General features: G+C 48.1%; 9 non-coding genes across 9 annotated transcripts; all 9 read left to right on the top strand.

Annotated features, from left to right (window-relative positions):
• The first annotated feature begins 4,910 nt into the window (after positions 1 to 4,910).
• TRNAG-UCC (transfer RNA glycine (anticodon UCC)) lies at positions 4,911 to 4,982 on the top strand. Its single transcript has one exon. It is a non-coding gene; the product is annotated as a tRNA-Gly (tRNA).
• Positions 4,983 to 10,230: 5,248 nt separating this feature from the next.
• Positions 10,231 to 10,302, top strand: TRNAG-UCC (transfer RNA glycine (anticodon UCC)). Its single transcript has one exon. It is a non-coding gene; the product is annotated as a tRNA-Gly (tRNA).
• A 279-nt stretch (positions 10,303 to 10,581) lies between these two features.
• On the top strand, positions 10,582 to 10,653 carry TRNAG-UCC (transfer RNA glycine (anticodon UCC)). Its single transcript has one exon. It is a non-coding gene; the product is annotated as a tRNA-Gly (tRNA).
• Positions 10,654 to 11,283: 630 nt separating this feature from the next.
• On the top strand, positions 11,284 to 11,355 carry TRNAG-UCC (transfer RNA glycine (anticodon UCC)). Its single transcript has one exon. It is a non-coding gene; the product is annotated as a tRNA-Gly (tRNA).
• A 279-nt stretch (positions 11,356 to 11,634) lies between these two features.
• Positions 11,635 to 11,706, top strand: TRNAG-UCC (transfer RNA glycine (anticodon UCC)). Its single transcript has one exon. It is a non-coding gene; the product is annotated as a tRNA-Gly (tRNA).
• A 279-nt stretch (positions 11,707 to 11,985) lies between these two features.
• On the top strand, positions 11,986 to 12,057 carry TRNAG-UCC (transfer RNA glycine (anticodon UCC)). Its single transcript has one exon. It is a non-coding gene; the product is annotated as a tRNA-Gly (tRNA).
• A 621-nt stretch (positions 12,058 to 12,678) lies between these two features.
• Positions 12,679 to 12,750, top strand: TRNAG-UCC (transfer RNA glycine (anticodon UCC)). The gene has a single exon. It is a non-coding gene; the product is annotated as a tRNA-Gly (tRNA).
• A 279-nt stretch (positions 12,751 to 13,029) lies between these two features.
• On the top strand, positions 13,030 to 13,101 carry TRNAG-UCC (transfer RNA glycine (anticodon UCC)). Its single transcript has one exon. It is a non-coding gene; the product is annotated as a tRNA-Gly (tRNA).
• Positions 13,102 to 13,380: 279 nt separating this feature from the next.
• On the top strand, positions 13,381 to 13,452 carry TRNAG-UCC (transfer RNA glycine (anticodon UCC)). Its single transcript has one exon. It is a non-coding gene; the product is annotated as a tRNA-Gly (tRNA).
• Positions 13,453 to 18,112: the final 4,660 nt, after the last annotated feature.

The following is an 18,112-nucleotide window of genomic DNA, read 5'->3' as shown; positions in this document are numbered from 1 at the left end:
ACCGATAGGCCAGGCCCTATCGAGTCGAACATTTTCGCGATGCGCTTGACCGTCATAAGCTGTTGCCGGAGGTGGTGGCCCTCGGGGCCTACCAGATGAACCATGTCTGGGCTATAACATTCAAGGACGAAGTCGGAAAAAAGAAGCTGCTGTCAGCGAAGGCCTTTAGTGTCAAAGAACACCGCTGCGTCGCCATTGACCCTTGCAACCAGGATATTAGAATGAAGCTGTTCTGGCTGCTTCACACGACTCCCGACGAGGACGTCAGAGCAGCCTTGGCGCCGTTCGGAACGGTGACCGAAATTTCCAGGGAGCGGTGGCGAGTACCAGGGTGCGGCGACAAAGGTTCTCACACGCGTCTGGTATCGTTACGGCTGAAGGCTGGTATGACCATGGAAGACATCCCGCATCAGCTACGAGTATCAGAGGACCATGCGCTCGTGATCGTTCCAGGCAGAGCTCCGCTCTGCCTCCGATGCCGCGGCACCGGCCATATACGGCGCGAGTGCGGTGTGCCACGCTGTGGACTCTGTCGTCGTTTCGGCCACGACGAGACCCAGTGCGTGAGAAGCTACGCTAACGTGACCGGGTCTGGTCGGAGCGACGCTTTAGACGAGCACTTGATGGATCAAGCGGACGCTGAAGAGACTGCTGGAGCGGGCGGAGACCCACGAGGCACGGAAGAGAAGCCAGTGGTCATGGCAAGCGTCAAGTGCCAACCCAGAAAAGGCAGTAGCGAGGCAGTGGCCAAAACTGAAGTGCAAAGTGAACCGTCTGCAGAAAATTCTACGGTGCGTGAAAGTGAGGGGGACGCGGAGGCTGCCGAGGGCGTTCTGCGACAGGGCAACTCTGGCCCTGCCTTCATCGAAGAATCCGGCGAGAAAATGGACCAGACCAGCGCCGTTTCAAAGAGACCTCGCGAAATACCCGATCAAGATGTCAGGCTTGAGCAAGACGACGGTGTCAGCAGCGAAGGGCCACCAACGAAGGCTTCCTCTTTCCGGCGGTCTACACTCAAGCCCAAGCCGAACGTTCCGCTCGAGAGGAGGCCGACGTGAGAACAACCACCTGAGGGGCGCCAGACGCCGACCAATCCGCCAGGTGGTCGGCAGACGCCGACCGTCCCACCAGACGGGCGACAGACGCCGACTGTCCCACCAGATAAGCGGACAACGCCGACAGTTCCCCCGCGGTAGCGGGGTGCTGTTCGGTAGAAGGCTCAGTAAGGACTAGGTGCTGCGGAACCTTTAAGTGAATGATGAGTAGCGCATTTGGTAACGTCATGCCTTCGCCGTATGAGACGGAGCTTATGATGGTGCAGGGTTTTTGTTTTTTGTAAGTTTGGCCGTCTTTGATTTCCGAAATGTATTGTAGTTTGTGCTTGCTCTTCTCTTTCAATGGCAAATAATCATGGAATAGCAATACGTATTGGCACGCTTAACGTACGAGGGTTAACGGCTAGACGGCGACAAGCACAATTAAGTCGCCTGATGCTGGAAAACGACATAGATATTCTTGCTGTTCAAGAAACTAAAATTGAAAGCGAAGAGCAAACGGACAAAATGGTTCAGGTTTTTAAATCCCGTTACAACACTTGTGTTTGTCATGGAGTAGGTAAGGCCGGTGGCTGTCTTTTATTTTTGCGTAATTCAATAGGTATTGTTGCGCAGAGTGTAATGTCGGCCCAAGATGGGCGATTGGTCCTATGTGATTTCTCTTTCAATAATATTGATTGGCGAATTGTCTGTGTGTACGCTCCAAACAAAATTAGTGATAGGAATTTTTTTTTAACTTTGTTGAGTCACACCTGACGTGTGAAAGAAATGTTGTTCTTCTTGGTGACTTCAATTGTGTTTGCATGTCCGAAGATAGGGTGCCCAGTAAAATAATATGGGATACAAGTGCGCATCAACTCTGCGCAATCGTGGCAGACTATGATTTAGTAGACGTTGGAAGCATATTAAGCGGTAACAGTGTTGTTTTTACTCATTTCCAAGGGCAGAGTCACGCTCCACTAGATCGTTTGTACGTATCAGCAAACCTTGCGCGAACGGTCACTAGCTACGCAGTAAAGCACGTGAGCTTCAGTGATCACAGCCTAGTAATGTGTACATTGGGCACGAAACATAGAGGGTCTCACTTTAACTGGGAACTGTGGAAAATGAACGAAACGATCTTAAGTGATGAATAGGTTTGTCAAAACGGTAAAAGGAAAAATTGACGTAATGCAAATAGATGCTACAACAAATTGGGCTGAGCTGTGGGAGCAGTTTAAAATTGAAGTGAAAATGAGTGCGATCGAGAGGGCTTGTGTGATGCGTCATAAAGCTAAACAAAGAGAGAAAGAACTGCAAAGCATGCTCGATTATTTTCTAAACGCGGAGTGCACAATACCGGGATTGTTTTCGAAACACATTAGAGAAATTAAACGCGAACTTGAAAGGGTGGACGCTCAAATATACCAAGGAGCCGCGATAAGACCACGATCCGAGAGGCTGTGGCTGGGAGAGGCGCCAACTAAGCGCGCGCTCAGTGACGAAAAGGGTTACGCATCCAAAAACATAATAAAAGAAATTTGTTTTAACAACACAATGTCAAAAGACCCAGAAGTAATTGAAAAAGCTTTCGTTGAACACTACCGAGCAACGCAGGTGCCCGTAACAGAAGAGTTTGTGAACACCTTTCTAACACTTCTGCCAAAATTACAAGACGAAATAAAAGAGGGACTCGAGAGACCGATCTCTGCGAAAGAAATTACAGAAGCCATAGAAGACTTGGGTAAAGGAAAGGCGCCTGGACCAGACGGCCTAGGAGCAGCTTTCTATAAAACTTTCAAGGCCGAAATAAGCGAGATACTGCACTGTGTAATATCAGAAGCTCATGAAACTAAGCACTTGCCGCCATCATTCAGAAAAAGTCATGTTGTGCTTATACCGAAAACCACTGATACGGTAAAGCTGAAATCTGTCGCTGGATACAGGCCCATAAGTCTTACGAATTCGGATTATAAAATCTACATGAAGGTGCTCGGAAAAAGGATGCAGTCAGTTATTAAATCCATAGTAGGCCCACACCAAACATGCGGTATCAGGAATACAACAATATTGTCGAATATTCACATCGCTAGGAGTATATTGGAATGCTGTGATGCGAACCTCGAATGTGTAGCAATGGTTCAGTTAGACCTAGAAAAAGCTTTTGACAGGGTTGCTCACAGCATACTTCTTGCCCTGCTAAAACACATTAATGTAGGCGAAGTGATTCAGGACGGAGTAGCCATGGCTTATGAGAACTGTTCCGCTCACCTAATAAACAATAAAAGACTCAGCGAAAATATACCAGTATTATCCAGTGTGCGCCAGGGGTGCCCTTTGTCGCCCTTACTTTTTGCGATTTTTCTTGAACCTTTCTGTTTGAAGGTACGAGAAAACGAAAACATTCGCGGCTTCCGTCTTTTAACTCAGGAAGTAAAAATACTAGCTTACGCAGATGACATCGCACTTTTTTGCATTGACCAAGAGAGCATTCGGGAGGCAGTCAAGGATGCAAGAAAGTTTTGCAGTCTAACGGGGAGTGCCATAAGCTGGCCAAAAAGCTTAGGCTTCTGGCACGGTGAATGGGACAGCCGGCCTGCAGTGTTAGAAACAGTACCGTTCACAGATACGCCAACCAGTTATCTTGGTGTTCCTTTGGAATACTATCGCGATACCACGACGCAATGGACTGAACAAACTGAGCGGGCTAAAGCACAAACAACGAAGTGGGGAGGCAAGAATCTGTCAATATTCACGAGAGCCGCTGTCTGCAATTTATTTCTTGTCGCTAAAGTGTTTTATATGTTGCAAGTTTTATGTATATCCCGAGTGTGTGTACAAAAGTTGCACAGGGTTTTTGCTATGTTCGTGTGGGGATCAGGATGGGAGCGCACGAGTCGTCTGAATCTGTTTCACGCTGTGCAGAAAGGAGGGTTGGGTTTGTCGCATTTATTTTTGAAACAAGTAGTGTCGCGTTTCATGTTCTTGCGCGACGAAAGCGATTGTTTTTTGCGGTGCGTTATCCAGACGCGATTAGGTGACGCACTGCCAGAATATGTTGTGACGTCGTATGGCATACGTCAAGTGGTTGTCCGAGGTTTTTTGTTTGAAGTGATAAGCTCTTTCCGTTTTCTAAAAGTACACTTTTCTTTGGAATACCTGAACACTGTCGCAAGAAAGCGATTATACCGAGATTTAGTTAATATCATGTGTCCAGTACCAATATACCGTGTAGTATATGCACTGGGGCGTGAGCAGAATGTCTTAAAAAGAGTTAAGAAAATGCCTGTAAAAGCAACAACAAAAACATTTTTTTTCATGCTACACACTGGCACGCTTCCTGTCAAGCCATGGCTGCAGGAGAAGGGGATCTTTGTACCCTGGAGTGTGAATTGCCAAATATGTCAGAAACCGGAGACAATGGAGCACATATTTCTGGAGTGCAGGGACTCAGTCTTCCTTTGGGACATTCTGCAAAGGACACTAAAAAAAGAATTTCCTTTAACACCTTTTGGAATCCGTTTTTTACCGTTTGAAGAGACAGAAGGCGTGCCATGTGATATGGTGATGTTACTCTGCATGCTAAGCGTATGGAAAACCCGAATGGCGGTGCGTAATGAGGATGTTGACGCTAAACCAGCCAAAGAATATTTTGTTGAAAATGTATTGTACATTCGCGAAGCGTTTAAAGCGCTCAGCGAACCACCTGAGTGGTTAACAGCATTTGAAAAGCTTGGAAACATTCAGCCTTTTTAAACCAAAATTAATCGACAAGGTACACCCGCACATTGAACTGTCTTTTTTGTTTTGTAATCGCAGCGGAGAATAGCTGTGAATCGTGTATTCGTTATAAAACAGGCAATAAAGAAAAAAAAAGCGTCGGTGGTATAGTGGTTAGCATAGCTGCCTTCCAAGCAGTTGACCCGGGTTCGATTCCCGGCCGACGCTAATATTTTTTGCACATGCCCACACGTCAGCTCCCCGTATCTCTAGATATTATCAGTGGCATGTGTGAAATCGACCTTCACTTTTATTCGTATAAAGCGTGGTGTTCTATCGTCGAAAAGGAGAAAAAAGCAATACACTGCAAGATTACCATGTTGCGAAGGCGCTGCATTTGGCTAAATAATGCATTCCGTGCATTGTGCATCATTTTAATCCGGCTGTGTTGACACTCTTGTTGCAGTTAACAACTGAAGTAGGACTGCTTGGAACAACTGGAAACACGCGTCGGTGGTATAGTAGATTCGGCTTTCTGCCGCGCTAGCGAGCGGACGTGCCGATCATGAGCTCCGTAGGAGCGGCTTCAGCGGCCCAGCAGGGCCGCGGTACCAGGAGTTTTGCCTCAGAAGACCCGGAATACCAAGTTTTGCTGCCTGAATTGCCGACAGGTCGGATAGTTTTAAATACAGTTTTTCTGCATGCGGATGTGCGTGCCAGGCCGTATCGTGTGGAACATTTCCGAGATGCGTTGGCTAGCTTAGGCCTACTTGCTGATGTCATCGCCCTAGGGGCGTAACAGATGAGCCACGTTTGGGCGGTTACTTTCAAGAGCGACGAAGGCGTGAAAAAGCTTTCAAGCGCCAAGAACCTCAAGGTGAATGAACATCGGTGCATTTTCGTTGATCCTGCCAATCAGGCCGTGCGGCTGAAGTTGCATTGGATGCTTCATAACGTGTCGGACGAGGATATACGGACAGCCCTGTTACCGTTCGGAAAGGTCACGGACGTTTTCCATGAAAAGTGGCGTGTTCAACGAGTTCAAGATAAAGCATCGTCGACACGGGCGGTGTCCCTGGTTCTGAAGACGGGTATGACAGTAGAAGACCTGCCCCATCAACTTCGTGTAGCTGGTGAGCAGACCCTAGTTGTGGTACCGGGCAGAGCACCCCTTTGCCTGAAGTGCCGAAACACCGGACATGTCCGACGTGACGGCCGCGTCCCGAAATGTGCAGTATGCCGTCGCTACGGCCACCAGGATACGGAATGTGTTAAGACTTACGCATCCGTCGCAGGACCTGCGCTTCGAGAGGACGTGGCTGACCTGTTAATGGATGAGGCTGACGTTGATGAGGCTTCCCGCGTGCTAGTACCACCGGCGGACATAGTTGCAACACCTTATGTGCCGGCTGCTAAAGCCACGAAGGTGGTAAATGTGCTGCCTACGAGCCCGAAAGATGCAGTGCAAAGGGCATGCGACGAAGGAGCCAAAGAAGAATCGGCCGCAAAATCCGCCACTGCCGAGGAGGCCGCCACGGAGCACGGACCGGCAACTCCCTTGATGGACGTCGAAGAATCGAGTGCAAGCAATGTGGCTATGAAAAGAGCGAGGGACTCGACCGGCAACCTGGACGGCAGCCTGGACGGCAACCTTGACAACGGGGCCAAAGACGAGCCGCCGCCAAAAGCGCAGGCGGGTCGTCGTGTGCCCGTGCGCCCGAAGCCAAACATCCCGCCGGACAGACGGCCGGCGGCAAAACCGCCTAAGTAGGACTCGGCGCCTACTGGGGCGCCCGGACTAACGTCGTGAAGAGATGGCGTCCTTTTTGGAATCGGGCTTCGCGTACGCTCTAAAGGTACGCGTGTGGATCGAGCGGTTTTCAGTGCAAAAGTTATGCATGCAAATTTTTCTACAGTGTGTCTGGATCGCTTGTTCTTCAGCGACACCGTGCGATCGGCTTGCTTTTGCAGATAAATGGCGGTGAAACTAGAGAGAGCACTGAGAGTTGCCACGTTAAATGTCCGTGGCCTTGGAGCGCGAAGGAGGCAGTATCAACTTAGCCGCTTGTGTATGGAGAAGGAACTCGATGTAGTTGCCTTACAAGAAACTAAGGTCGAAACCCAAGAGCAGACCGATCGCATGGTGACGCCTTTCACGGCGCATTACAATGTGTGCGTGTGCCATGCGAATGGCACATCAGGCGGATGTGCGTTGTTAATACGGAAGAGTGCTGGTATTATTGAAGAAAGTGTAACTGTTTCTGAAACTGGCCGCTTGCTTATTGTAGATTTTTCTTTTTCTCACGATTTGTGGCGGCTCTTATGCGTTTATGCGCCAAACAATGTGAATGATCGATTTTTGTTTTTTGAATGTATCGAGCAATATCTAAAATGTGATCGCTTTGTCATATTACTTGGTGATTTTAACTGTGTGTGTTCTCCGGAAGACCGACTAAAAAGGGAAAGGGTTCGCGATAAAAGTGCTCTCCTTTTGAGCAGACTAATTGAAGACCACAACTTAGAAGATGTGGGCCTAGTCCTCACTGATGGTATGATTCCGCAGTACACGCACATTCAGCGAAATAGCCGAGCAAGGCTGGACAGAGTGTATGTTTCTGACGACTTGATCACCCTTTGTAATAGTTATAACGTCGCACCGCAATCGTTCACGGACCATAGCCTCGTAAGCTTCTCGATTGGGGAAAAAGTTAAAAGAACACGATTCAACTGGAACATGTGGAAATTCAACGAAAAGCTGCTTGATGATGAACCATTTGTGCGCAGAGTTAAGGAAAAGATAACAGAGTTGATGACAAATGAGGGTGAATATTTTACTGCCACATGGGAGGAATTTAAGATTCAAGTTAAGTTCATTGCAATAGAAAGAGGAAGCAGCCTTCAGCACGATAAATTACAGAAACAAAGAGAGCTGCAAAGACAGCTAGAATATCTGTCAAGCGCACAAAATGCGGGTCACGATCTATTAGCTGAAAACGTAAAGAAAGTAAGACACGAGCTTGAAGTTATCGACGCCGAGCGATACAAAGCAGCAGTTATACGCGCTAGAAGCGAACGCCTATGGATGGGTGAGATACCAAACAAACGGGCAATGAGCGATGAAAAGCGTCACGCGTCAAGAAATGAGATCCAACAGATACGTCTTCAAAACGAGGTGACGTCAGACGCTTCGTCGATTGAGAAAGCTTTTGTGGAACACTATCGCGAATTGTTCGGCAATGTGACTCCTTCTGGACTGGCCTTCGAGAGTGAATTCATGAGCGAGATGCCAAGGTTGGATGACGACGTTAGAGAAAGTCTTGAGAGACCAATAGCTGTGTCCGAGATTGAAAGGGCGATAGAAGAACTGCCATCAGGCAAATCGCCAGGGCCGGATGGCCTAGGCGCCGCTTTTTACAAGGCATTCAGTCAGGAGTTTGCGTGTATATTGCACCGACTACTCTCAGAGGCGTATGAATTTAAAAAAGTACCACCCTCATTCCAGACTTCGCACATAGTATTAATTCCGAAAACCGATGAACGGGAAAAGCTCCTTTCAGTAAGTTCATACAGACCGATAAGTCTGACCAACACAGATTACAAAATATTTATGAAAGTACTGGCTCGACGATTTCAAAGCGTGATTCAGCAGCTTGTAGGGCCACACCAGACGTGTGGCATTAAAGGCCGCACCATTTTCACGAACACCCACATTGCAAGGAATGTGCTTGAATGTTGCGATGCCATTGGGGGTCGGGTGGCCATGTTGCAGCTAGACCTTGCGAAGGCGTTCGACCGGGTGTCACATGAGGTGCTTTTCGCTATACTGCAGTACTGTAATGTTGGGAGCGTCATTGTAGATGGCGTTAAAATGGCTTATGAAGACTGTTACATGCAGCTTATAGTTAATAAGTGTCTTAGTTCGCGGGTGCCACTCCGCTCGTCTGTACGGCAAGGCTGTCCCTTGTCTCCCTTGCTTTTTGCCCTGTACCTCGAACCCTTTTGTATGGCAGTCATACGGAATGAAAACATTCGTGGTTTTAGGCTGCACGCCGCAGAAGTTAAAATGCTAGCTTATGCAGATGACGTTGCCGTCTTTTGTGAAGACAGGGAAAGCGTGGTCGAGGCTGTCCGCCTTGCAAGATCCTTTTGTAGGTACACTGGTGCCCAGATAAACTTCGAAAAAAGTGTTGGGATATGGCATGGAAGCTGGGACGCGACACCCACAAAATTCGCCGGTATGCAGTGGACTACAGTGCCTCCACTGTATCTAGGAGTGCCCCTTGAGCACTATCGGGACTCGACACAGTTGTGGACCGGCCAAATAGAATCAATGAAAGAAAAGATAAAAGGATGGCAGGGCCGGGGATTGTCAGTGTTTGCACGTGCTTCAGCTTGCAATATATTTTTAATTGCCAAAGTTTGGTACATACTGCAAGTAATGTTCATGTCCCGTGTAAACGTTCAAAAAATGCATCGAGTGTTTGCTACCTTCATCTGGAACTCCACTTGGGAGCGATCCAGTCGAACAAATCTTTTTCGCACAGTTCCAAATGGGGGCCTTGGGCTCTCACACTTGTTCATTAGACAGATCGTATCGCGGTTCATCTTCCTGCGAGATGAAAGAAATGTTTTCCTCCGTACGGTCATTCAGGCGAAAATGGCAACAGAACTGCCTGAATTTGTTGTGTCCACATCTAGTGCTATCACTAGAGCGACTGGGTACTATCGTGAAGTCGTTGCATCTTTTAGAATACTCTGCGCACGTTTTTCGCTGGAGTACTTGTGCTCAGTGAGAAGAAAGAAACTGTACGCAGATTTAGTTGACAGTATGTTACCTATCCCACTGTATAGGAGTGTTTATTGTGGAGGCCCAGGAAAAGATGTGCTGAAACGAGTCAAAAGGATGCCTGTAAGACCTGCTGCGAAAACTTTCTTTTTCCACCTACACACGAACACCCTCCCCGTTAAAGTATGGCTAGAACAGAAAGGAATATTCGTACCCTGGACTACCGATTGCCGGCTGTGTAAAAAGCCTGAAACAATTGAACACGCCTTCATTGAGTGTTGGGACGCTGTCTTTCACTGGGACATCTTGCAGCGCACTCTTAAAAAAGAACTCCCCATAAACCCCTATGGAATTCGGTTCCTTCCAGTTGAAAGCGATGACGGGCCACCGTTCGACATGTTCATGTTGCTGGGTCTCCACAGTTTGTGGAAAACAAGAATGGCTGTACGTCATGCTGATGTGAATGTGTGCTCTACGCGAGAGAACTTCATTGAAAGTATGTCACTATTACGAGAAGTGTATCGTGCACAAAGCGAAACCCCAGACTGGGTTAGCATCCTTGATGAGCTGGTGTGCCTCAAGAAATTTTAGCGACCATCCCACCTGATGTGATGTGGGTGCACTGTGTATATGGATTTGTTTTTTTTTGTGTGTTAATGTCTAAGCAGGCAATAAAGAAAAAAAAAAGAAGCGTCGGTGGTATAGTGGTTAGCATAGCTGCCTTCCAAGCAGTTGACCCGGGTTCGATTCCCGGCCGACGCAAATATTTTGTGCACATGCCCACACGTCAGCTCCCCGTATCTCTAGATATTATCAGTGGCATGTGTGAAATCGACCTTCACTTTTATTCGTATTAAGCGTGGTGTTCTATCGTGGAAAAGGAGAAAAAAGAAATACAGTGCTAGATTACCATGTTGCGAAGGCACTGCATCTGGCTAATAGATGCATTCCGAGCATTTGGCGTCATTTTATTCCGGCTGTGTTGACACTCTTGTTGCAATTAACAACTGAAGTAGGACTGCTTGGAACAACTGGAAATACGCGTCGGTGGTATAGTGGTTAGCATAGCTGCCTTCCAAGCAGTTGACCCGGGTTCGATTCCCGGCCGACACAAATATTTTGTGCACATGCCCACAGGTCAGCTCCCCGTTTGTCTTGATATGATCAGTGGCATGTGTGAAATCGACGTTCACTTTTATTCGCATTAGGCGCGGCGTTCTATCGTGGAAAAGGAGAAAAAAGAAATACAGTGCTAGATTACCATGTTGCGAAGGCACTGCATCTGGCTAATAGATGCATTCCGAGCATTTGGCGTCATTTTATTCCGGCTGTGTTGACACTCTTGTTGCAATTAACAACTGAAGTAGGACTGCTTGGAACAACTGGAAACACGCGTCGGTGGTATAGTGGTTAGCATAGCTGCCTTCCAAGCAGTTGACCCGGGTTCGATTCCCGGCCGACGAATATATCTTGTGCACATGCCCACATGTCAGCTCCCCGTATCTCTAGATATTATCAGTGGCATGTGTGAAATCGACCTTTACTTTTATTCCTATTAAGCGTGGTGTTCTATCGTGGAAAAGGAGAAAAAAGAAATACAGTGCTAGATTACCATGTTGCGAAGGCACTGCATCTGGCTAATAGATTCATTCCGAGCATTCGGCGTCATTTTATTCCGGCTGTGTTGACACTCTTGTTGCAATTAACAACTGAAGTAGGACTGCTTGGAACAACTGGAAACACGCGTCGGTGGTATAGTGGTTAACATAGCTGCCTTCCAAGCAGTTGACCCGGGTTCGATTCCCGGCCGACGCAAATATCTTGTGCACATGCCCACACGTCAGCTCCCCGTATCTCTAGATATTATCAGTGGCATGTGTGAAATCGACCTTTACTTTTATTCCTATTAAGCGTGGTGTTCTATCGTGGAAAAGGAGAAAAAAGAAATACAGTGCTAGATTACCATGTTGCGAAGGCACTGCATCTGGCTAATAGATTCATTCCGAGCATTCGGCGTCATTTTATTCCGGCTGTGTTGACACTCTTGTTGCAATTAACAACTGAAGTAGGACTGCTTGGAACAACTGGAAACACGCGTCGGTGGTATAGTGGTTAACATAGCTGCCTTCCAAGCAGTTGACCCGGGTTCGATTCCCGGCCGACGCAAATATCTTGTGCACATGCCCACACGTCAGCTCCCCGTATCTCTAGATATTATCAGTGGCATGTGTGAAATCGACCTTTACTTTTATTCGTATTAAGCGTGGTGTTCTATCGTGGAAAAGGAGGAAAAAGCAGTACACTGCTAGATAACCATGTTGCGAAGGCGCTGCATTTGGCTAATTAATGCATTCCGTGCATTGTGCATCATTTTATTCCGGCTGTGTTGACACTCTTGTTGCAATTAACAACTGAAGTAGGACTGCTTGGAACAACGGGAAACACGCGTCGGTGGTATAGTGGTTAGCATAGCTGCCTTCCAAGCAGTTGACCCGGGTTCGATTCCCGGCCGACGCAAATATCTTGTGCACATGCCCACACGTCAGCTCCCCGTATCTCTAGATATTATCAGTGGCATGTGTGAAATCAACCTTCACTTTTATTCGTATTAAGAGTGGTGTTCTATCGTGGAAAAGGTGAAAAAAGAAATACAGTGCTAGATTACCATGTTGCGAAGGCACTGCATCTGGCTAATAGATGCATTTGGCGTCATTTTATTCCGGCTGTGTTGACACTCAAGTTGCAATTAACAAGTGAAGTAGGACTGCTTGGAACAACTGGAAACACGCGTCGGTGGTATAGTGGTTAGCATAGCTGCCTTCCAAGCAGTTGACCCGGGTTCGATTCCCGGCCGAAACAAATATTTTGTGCACATGCCCACAGGTCAGCTCCCCGTTTGTCTTGATATGATCAGTGGCATGTGTGAAATCGACGTTCACTTTTATTCGCATTAGGCGCGGCGTTCTATCGTGGAAAAGGAGAAAAAAGAAATACAGTGCTAGATTACCATGTTGCGAAGGCACTGCATTTGGCTAATTAATGCATTCCGTGCATTGTGCATCATTTTATTCCGGCTGTGTTGACACTCTTGTTGCAATTAACAACTGAAGTAGAACTGCTTGGAACAACTGGAAACACGCGTCGGTGGTATAGTGGTTAGCATAGCTGCCTTCCAAGCAGTTGACCCGGGTTCGATTCCCGGCCGACGCAAATATTTTGTGCACATGCCCACACGTCAGCTCCCCGTATCTCTAGATATTATCAGTGGCATGTGTGAAATCGACCTTCCCTTTTATTCGAATTAAGCGTGGTGTTCTATCGTGGAAAAGGAGAAAAAAGCAATACACTGCTAGATAACCATGTTGCGAAGGCGCTGCATTTGGCTAATTAATGCATTCCGTGCATTGTGCATCATTTTATTCCGGCTGTGTTGACACTCTTGTTGCAATTAACAACTGAAGTAGGACTGCTTGGAACAACCGGAAACACGCGTCGGTGGTATAGTGGTTAGCATAGCTGCCTTCCAAGCAGTTGACCCGGGTTCGATTCCCGGCCGACGCAAATATCTTGTGCACATGCCCACACGTCAGCTCCCCGTATCTCTAGATATTATCAGTGGCATGTGTGAAATCGACCTTTACTTTTATTCGTATTAAGCGTGGTGTTCTATCGTGGAAAAGGAGAAAAAAGAAATACAGTGCTAGATTACCATGTTGCGAAGGCACTGCATTTGGCTAATTAATGCATTCCGTGCAGTGTGCATCATTATATTCCTGCTGTGTTGACACTCTTGTTGCAATTAACAACTGAAGTAGGACTGCTTGGAACAACTGGAAACACGCGTCGGTGGTATAGTGGTTAGCATAGCTGCCTTCCAAGCAGTTGACCCGGGTTCGATTCCCGGCCGACGCAAATATCTTGTGCACATGCCCACACGTCAGCTCCCCGTATCTCTAGATATTATCAGTGGCATGTGTGAAATCGACCTTTACTTTTATTCGTATTAAGCGTGGTGTTCTATCGTGGAAAAGGAGAAAAAAGCAGTACACTGCTAGATAACCATGTTGCGAAGGCGCTGCATTTGGCTAAATAATGCATTCCGTGCATTGTGCATCATTTTATTCCGGCTGTGTTGAAACTCTTCTTGCAATTAACAACTGAAGTAGGACTGCTTGGAACAACTGGAAACACGCGTCGGTGGTATAGTCATTCTGCTTCCGGCTCCCGAGCTGAACGGATCGCGGGATCATGGGCTCCAATGGAGCGGCATATGCGGCTGTTAGCCGCGGCAACAGGCTTTCGACGGAAGAAGATAAAGATTACCAGATAATTTTGCCTCGCCTACCTACAGGACGTATTGTTTTGAACACAGTTTTTTTGCACGGCGACGCTCGTGTTCGCCCGTTTCGTGTAGAAGATTTTCGAGACGCGCTTCAAGCTGTTGGTATGCTCTCTGGCGTCGTCGCCCTCGGAGCATACCAAATCAACCATGTATGGGCGGTGACGATGAAGACAGCCGAGGCTGCCGAAAAGCTGGCGGCCCTGAAGGAGCTGCAGGTGAAGGGGCGTCGCTGCCTAGTCATCGACCCCAAGGAACAACAGGTGAAGCTTCGTATCCACTGGCTTCTGCATGGGGTGGACGACGAAGACGTCAAGACCGCGCTGGCCTCCTTCGGCAAGGTGACGGAAGTAACCCGGGAGCGCTGGCGAGTGGATGGCGTTTCCGACAAGGGCTCGACGACCCGAGCAGTGCTGCTGCAGCTGAAGGCAGGAATGAAAGTCGACGACCTGCCCCACCAGATCCGCGTCGCCGGCGAGCTTGCGCTGGTGGTAGCCCCAGGACGTCCCATGCAGTGCCTGCGCTGCCGAGGCTCTGGCCACGTTCGTCGTGAATGCAAGGTTCCCCGTTGCTCGCGGTGCAGGCTTTTTGGACACAACGACGCGGACTGTGTGCGTTCATACGCAGTAGCCGCGGGTTCGGCGGAGAGCGAGCCGTCGACGTTAGACCATGTAATGGACGTGACCGAGGCGGAGGAAGCGGCCACGGGAGCTGGAAACGGCAAAGTGGCGGCAGAAACCGGCGTGACGACCAAGCAAGCCGAAGGAGGAAGGAATATCCCTCCCCCCAAAGAACCAGCAGCTACAGTCGAGAGCGTGAAGACGGCCCCGCATGAAAATGAGAGCTGCCAGCCAGCTACGGATGCAACGCAGGCAGAGGCGGACGACAACGCGACCCCTGCTAGCGCCCGCGTCGAATCCGTCTCGGCACCGGTCAAGAGATCCCTGCAGCACGAGGAGAAAGTCGACGGAAAGGCTGGCGGTGACTCCGAGGCACCACCCGCTAAGACGCTACCTGGAAGGCGCTCCACCCTCAAGCCTAAGCCGAACTTGGAGACTGACCGTAGGCTTACCCCGAAGCCGACCAAAGAGGAACCCGGGCGACGGCCGCCGGATGGCCACGGAGGCGTCTAGCGGTCAGCTAGACGTTAAGGTGAGCACCATGCTCCGGGCCTTCTCCCCTCCGGTTTTCACCAATAATGGCTACCAACCTGTCGCTTAGCCTCGGCACGCTAAACGTTCGAGGTCTGGCCGCCAAAAGGAAACAGAGTCAGGTTTACAGACTACTAGTGGACCACGACCTCGACGTTTTAGCCGTGCAAGAAACCAAGGTAGACGGCGAGGAGGAGACCGGGAGCATGGTGCAAAGATTCACGTATAACTACTATACGGTAGTGAGCCACGCCTTAGGGACTTCGGCAGGGTGTGTGCTGTTCGTGAGGAAGCTCCCTGGTCTTGTTATAGATGGTTACTTCTCCTGTACTTCTGGTCGACTTGTCTTTTGTGACTTCAGCTATTGTAATGTCCAATGGCGCGTGTTTTGCATTTATGCGCCTAATACTGTGCAAGAGAGGGCAAATTTCTTTTTGAGTTTAAAGCATCATTTACATGTGCAAAAAATGATAGCCTGTGTAGGCGACTTCAACTGCGTATTGAAAGCTGAGGATAGGTCTACGCGTCGCGTGGTTTGTGACAAAAGTAGTGATATCCTGGCGCAGAACACACACGAATTCGAATTAGAAGATATCGCAGAATGTTTTCGCGGTCACGGAGACGTAAGCTACACTCACTTTCAGGGCACAAGTCACGCACGCTTAGACCGTATCTATCTTTCATATGATTTAGTTGAAAAATGCCAGTGCTACACAGTTACGACCATATCATATTCTGACCACTGCCTGGTAAAATGCACGGTGGGCAGGAAGAAAGAACGAAACAAGTTCGTCTGGGAACTGTGGAAATTGAATGCAGAGCTGTTACGGGATGAAACGTTTAACGAAAATGTAGTGGCTACTCTGAATTCTTTTGGAACAGACAGTTCTACGAAATTTGGTGAGGAATGGGAGTTGCTGAAGCAAAGCATTAAATTGAAGGCAATCGAAAGAAGTAGCGTACTGCGATATGAACAAAAGGCCAGAGAAAAGGATTTAACAACATTGCTAGAAAAATTTGCGAAGCTTGAATGCATGCAACCTGGCGCCTATCAACAAGATATGCGCGCCGTTAAGAAGAAGCTCGAGGTATTCGACGAAGATCGCTTCCGAGGTGCGCTAGTGCGCGCCAGAGCAGAAAGGCTATCATGCGGGGAAACGCCAACGAAAAGAGCACTGGGGTTAGAAAAAAAGCACTCGAGACGTAAGCAGATTGAGGCTATCGAATATGAAGGGGTGGTATTAACGGATAACAATAATATAGGGCGTGCTTTCTTTGAGCATTACAAAGAACTTTTTACATTCAGGCCTGTCAACATGCACGATTTCAAGAAATTATTTTTGCAACGAATCCCACAGCTGTCGAGTGAGGTTAAAGAAACCTTAGAACGACCATTAACAGAACATGAAGTGATGAAAGCCATCGAAGACCTGAATCCTGGGAAGTCGCCAGGTCCAGACGGTCTTTGTGCCGCATGGTACAAATCGTTCAAAAGCCACCTAGCTCCTATCTTAACAGCAGTTTTCAATGAAGCATATGAACTGAAAATACTTCCACCATCCTTTGGCCAGTCCCATACAGTACTAATACCGAAAACAGAAGAGACCGAAAAGCTCAAGCAACTTTCCTCCTACAGACCCATAGCGCTTACTAACTGCGACTACAAAATATTGATGAAGGTGTTGGCACGACGGGTCCAGTCAGTTATTCAGGAAGTAGTCGGCCCACACCAGACGTGTGGTATTCGTGGAAGAACCATTTTCACTAACATCCATAAAATGAAGTGTGTGCTGGAGTGTTGTGACGCCATGTGCGATGCAGTAGCCATCCTCCAGCTAGACTTGGAGAAGGCGTTTGATTGTGTTTCTCACGACATATTGCTTACCATCCTTGAACACGTTAATTTTGGCCACATAATCACTGAAGGGGTGACCATGGCGTACCGGAGCTGCTATACCAGACTTATAGTTAATCAGATGTTGGGGGCCCCCATTAACGTGAAGCGCTCCGTTCGCCAGGGTTGTCCACTCAGTCCACTCCTGTTTTGTGTCTACATAGAAACGCTGTGTCTGGCCATCATTGAAAATGAATGTATTAAGGGGTTTAGTCTTCAATCAGCAGAAGTGAAGCTACTGGCATACGCTGACGATGTGGCTGTGTGCTGTAAGGACAAACAAAGTGTATTGAATACTGTGAATATCGTCAAAAAGTTTGGTAACGTCACTAACAGCTACGTTAACTGGCAGAAATGTTTGGGGTTTTCGCATGGAGGATGGGCGTCTACACCAGACCACTTTTCGAACGTAAACTGGGTCACGACGCCAGTGAAGTACCTTGGAGCACCCCTTGATGCCTACAAGGACAGTAGCGAGTACTGGAAGGAGCGGACAAAACAACTAAAAGAAAAAGCCGACCGATGGAACGCCTGTTACTTGTCAATATTCGCGAGAGCTACAGCGTGCAACATGTTTCTCGTGACAAAGATCTGGTACGTAATGCAGGTACTACAGTGCTCTCGTAATAATGTGCAGAAACTGCACCGCGTGTTCGCTGTATTCGTGTGGGCATCAAGCTGGGAGCGATGTAGCCGAGATAATCTCTTCCGGCGCGTGAAGGATGGTGGTCTGGGGTTGGCGCACCTCTTCCTGCGTCAACTGGTGAATAGATTCTCCTTCTTTCGAGATACAAACGACCCATTTCTGCGCACGGTGATCCAAATGAGGCTGTCAAGATCACTTCCCGAATTCGTTGTAGGTACGGAAATAATGCCAGGACCAGTCCGTGGTTTCTTTCGGGAAATAGTTCAGAGTGTTGCCTTTTTGCGTGTTCGTTTTTCAAGTGCATATTTGTGGAATGTAAAACGGAAAAAGTTATATCGTGATTTATGTGACAGTGTTTCGCTGGTACCTATGTACAGAGCCCCGTACAGTGGAGGCCCAGGCCTAGATGTATTGAAAAGGGTGAAGAAGATGCCAGTTCAACCAGCCACTAAATCGTTCTTCTTTAAATTACACACCGGTACTCTACCTGTTAAATTCTTCCTTGAACAACGTGGGTTCTACATGCCATGGGGAACCCACTG

This window comes from Dermacentor variabilis, chromosome 11 (genome assembly GCF_050947875.1).
Source record: "Dermacentor variabilis isolate Ectoservices chromosome 11, ASM5094787v1, whole genome shotgun sequence".
Classification (NCBI taxonomy): domain Eukaryota; kingdom Metazoa; phylum Arthropoda; class Arachnida; order Ixodida; family Ixodidae; genus Dermacentor; species Dermacentor variabilis.
This window is presented reverse-complemented; position numbering and strand designations above follow the sequence as displayed.